Source organism: Sinocyclocheilus anshuiensis, unplaced genomic scaffold, assembly GCF_001515605.1.
Source record: "Sinocyclocheilus anshuiensis isolate Anshui unplaced genomic scaffold, SAMN03320099.WGS_v1.1 scaffold238, whole genome shotgun sequence".
Lineage (NCBI taxonomy): Eukaryota > Metazoa > Chordata > Actinopteri > Cypriniformes > Cyprinidae > Sinocyclocheilus > Sinocyclocheilus anshuiensis.
The window spans coordinates 2,318,659-2,323,254 of NW_015547674.1; the positions used below are offsets into that span (position 1 = coordinate 2,318,659).

The following is a 4,596-nucleotide window of genomic DNA, read 5'->3' on the forward strand; positions in this document are numbered from 1 at the left end:
ATAATAAATGATCTGTGGAGTATTTTGAGCTGAAACTTCACAGACACATTCTAGGGACACCAGAGACTTATATTACATATTGTAAAAAGGAGCATAATATGTCTCCTTTAAGGATTTAGAGAGGATCTGTAAAGAGGAGTGGATCAAAATCCCTTCTGCAAAGATGTGCAAACCTGGTGAACAACTACAAAAAAACGTCTTGCCTTTGTGCTTGCCAACAACGGTTTCTGCACCAAGTCATGTTTTGCTTGGGGATCAAATACTTATTTGAGCAATTTATAACTTTTATATAAAGTTTTTCTGGAATTTTTTTTCTTTATCCATTAAAATAAGTCTACCATAAAAATGATTGACCCTTAATTTCTTTGTAAGTGGACAAACTTTTTTTTTTTTTTATAGTGGGGTGATTCTTTTTATATACCCACTGTATATAATACGTATATACACACGCACAATCACAGGGTGTGCTTAATTTAATAATAAGTCATAAGTTGATGCACCTAATTTTGTTGAATGATGTCTTACATAAAATGACATTTCTTTCACTGCAGAATGGCCTTAACACATTGAGTAGTAAAGGATATCTGTCTCGGAAAGAGGCACATTGGGTGAGTCCAATTTAATAGTAATGATGAAAAGATTAGTCTAAAGCTCTTAACCTGTGTGTTAAGGTTAATGTTGAAGCTAATGCTCAGCAGCCGGAGGGAGATACAACAACCTGGGGATGTATCAGTTAGGTCTGATGTGTTTTTTTTTTGGTGTTAATCTGACTAAAGTCTGCCTACCCTCAACATATGCATCATATTCGCCTGTTATAGTATACAGTGCACTGTGAAATTCATAACTGTGTTGACTGTTGACTTCACTCCTGCCTCCTGAATCCAGAAAACTCACCCACCCTTTTAGCTAACAGTTTCAAACATTAAAGTTGTAACGTCCACACACTTGGCCCAAGGAAGGTATCCAGTGGCGGATGAAGGTCACTTGCGTGTTCGGTCTTTTCAGCGCGCAGAGTTATTCAATTTAGATTTAACTCAAATCTGACTCCATTTTATTATCTAATCTGACTCCATTTTAGTATGACCTCGAATTTAGGTTGAAAGGCAAATTGGTTGTTTGTCGGTCTCTAATTATTCTGACATTCGATTATTCTAGTTAACTCTTTACTTATATTTACTCGTTCATTAGGAATCTATGTCGCTTAGGGTAATCTTATTTGCATTCATATAGAACATTATACTATTGACCAGAGAGAGAGAGGCGTTTCCTGCACCTCGAAGATGCCCGTGTAAGTTTTTATTGTCTGTTTCTCAGGAGATCAAAGTATCTGAGTTTCTTTTATCCTTACAAAGTCAATAAGGCAACAGAATGTTTTTATCTCAGATATGTAAGGCTGTGATTTGCTAACATTGTCTCTTGCTTTCTCCATTTATTTTGTTTTTCTTAATTTAGCATTTGCTGAAGAAGTTCCTGGGGCTGGTCCATAAGTTTAAATTGCCTGTGTTTCTGGTAGACACAGCATCTGCTGAGGTCCAAACCCTGACTCAGCCAATGAAGAGGAGCTTGACATGGTTCAGAAGGAATTGAAACAGTCCTACCGACTGCGCATAGACTCATTACATCACCAGCAGTGCAAGCCCTCCACGCCTGTGCACAGCTATTAGGCATTTAAGGAAGATTTAACTTATATCTTCACCTTTTTCCCACATACCTTGTTCATTCTAACAACAGTTTAACACAAGAATAGACTGATAATACTTCTCTATATTTGTGCAGGCCGCCCTATTGGATGCAGCAGCAGAGCGCGGTCTGGAGCTGCTGGAGATTCATGGGAAAGACTCCAGACTGAACAGCATGGATGATCTGACAGCAAAAGAAATCCCGCTGCACTTCCTGTTCCGCTTTAACAGCCATCTGGTTCATGTGGTCGTTCTGTACGAGCGCAGTGGGAAGTACCTCTGGCATGGCCCTCTCAGGCTGAAAGGCAGTACGGACAGGACCTTCACCCCTTTCGCAAAACTGGACTTTGGCCATCATGCTGGGGCCTATGACAGGTGACGGCATGATTATATTTTATAAGTTTATTGAAGTTTTCCATCTGTATTTCTGTTTCCATAAAGCACACATGTGCATATACACTACTGTTCAAAGGTTTAAGGTCATTAAGTTTTTTTTATTTTTTTTATAAAGAAATTAAAGGAATAGTTTCCTGAAAAAAAATAAAAATTGCTGAACATTTACTCACACTCAAGCCACCCAAAATGTAGATGAGTTTGTTTCTTCATGGGAAGATTTGGAGAAATGTAGCATTGCATCACTTGATCACCAGTGGATCCTCTGCAGTGAATGGGTGCCGTCAGAATGAGAGTCCAAACAGCTGATAAAAACATCACAATAATACACACCACTCCAGTGCATCAGTTAACGTCTGGTGAAGCCAAAAGCTTATTTGGAAAACAAATACTAAAGGGTGTTCTGACTTCTAAATCATTGCTTCTGGCTAAAATACCATAAACCATAAAATTGCTTCCTCCAGTGAAAAAGTCCGTCTCCTGTTGTCTCTCACATCAAAACTCACCCTCATATTTGTTTAGAGCTGTTTCAGATTGTTTTTGCTTGTAAACGGTGCTTGAGCTGTGCAGATTTCTCTCCTGATTCTGAAGCATAGTTTTGAAGTTAAAACGTCTTAATGATGGACTTGTTTCTCACAATCATGCAGCTTTTCACTTCACAAGACATTAATTGATGGACTTGTAGATTATTGTGATGTTTTTATCAGCTGTTTGGACTCTCATTCTGACGGCACCCATTCACTGCAGAGCATCCATTGCTGAGACACTGATGCAATGCTACATTTCTCCAAATCTGATGAAGAAACAAACTCATCTACATCTTGGGTGGCTTGAGTTTGAGTAAAGTTTCAGCAAATTTCATTTTGGGTGAACTATTCCTTTAATACTTTTGTTCAGCAAGGAAGCATTAAATTGATCAAAAATGACAGTCAAGTTTAAAATAAATGCTGTTCTTTCAAACTTTGTATTTATCAAAGAATCTTGAAAAACACAGTTTCCACAAAAATATTAAGCAGCACAACTGTTTTCAACATTGATAATACTAAGAAATGCTTCTTGACCAGCAAATCAGCATATTAGAATGTGAACAGAAGAGACTTCTTTTAAAAACATCGACCCCAAACTGAACAGTAGTGTAAGTGTCATATTATCTCAAGTATCAACTCACATACTGAAGATGCTAATTGTAAGGAAAAACTTAAGATTAGACATACGTTGTTTAATTTCATGACGTTTTTCAGGCCAGAGCTCATTCTGACCACTCTTGATGGGCTTGACGTCAGAATCCCTAAAAACTACACTCGTTTCCTTCATGAGCATTCCAGTAGTCGCTTTCTGGAGTGTCGCTGCAGAGAAGCCAAGGCCTTTTACCAGGTACTGTTGTTAAACCTGACTTGTAAGTGTTTGAATGTCTTGATTAGACTGGCTCAAGCACTGCATATCTATTGGGCTCAAAGTCTAAATAATTGTGTGCAGACACCTCTACAGAGGCTATGGACTTTAGGATGAGGGCTAAAAGTCTGCTTCATCTTGCTTCCAAAGTCCTCTCTGTGCTCGGAGTTCCGTTCTGGCTCAGCAGTGGAACCTGTCTTGGTAAGAGGCTCTCAAAATATGAGTCTTTCATTGATCGATATGTCAAACTCCTTTTAAATACAGTGGATCACAGCCTATGTATTGATCTTTGTAAGCTGACTTTCATTTTAAAGGCTCAAATTATGATTTTGATTCCCAGGGATAGAGGTAGTCTCTTTTGAGATAGAGACTCCGAATTTCCACTAGCATATGTTCAGGCTGTCCTCTACATGTGTGCCATAAGAACACTAACAGATGCAGTAGGTGCTTTAATACCTTTGGCGGCTAATTAGATTGAATAACTCCAGTCCTCTTCATTTCCCACAGGTTGGTTCAGGCAGTGTAATATCATTCCCTACAGTAAGGACGTTGACCTGGGCATTTGGATTAAAGATTATAGGCATGACTTCACTCAGGCGTTTCAGAAGGATGGTCTTCCACTGAAACACAAATTTGGCAAGGTAAGGGGTGATTTATTACCTGCCTGGAAAATACTATTTACATTGAAGTACATTTATATATACAGGTGCATCTCAATAAATTAGAATGTCGTGGAAAAGTTCATTTATTTCAGTGATTCAACTCAAATTGTGAAGTATTCTGTCAAGTTACATTGTGTGTGTAAATACTTATTCATGTGTTCCTTGAATACATTCAGTTATTTACCATGATAAGGCAGTTTAAATTGCGCTACTGTATTACGTTAGCAAGATATTTACAGAGCTAGTATTCAGTTTTGGAGATAACAAGATTAGTCTGTCATATAGGATGTCACTCCAGCATTTCACCCCAAAATCAAAAGAAAAAGCCAAATAAAAAAATTAGTGCTGTCAAATGATTAATCACGATTAATCGCATCCAAAATAAAAGTTTTCGTTTACATAATATATGTGTGTATACTGTATATATTTATTATGTATATATAAATACACACACATGCATGTATATATTT

At 37.7% G+C, this 4,596-nt stretch overlaps 1 pseudogene; it reads left to right on the forward strand.

The window, feature by feature from the left end:
- The window catches only part of LOC107702899 (fukutin-like), a 15,763-nt pseudogene that overhangs the window by 8,502 nt on the left and 2,665 nt on the right, over positions 1 to 4,596 (forward strand).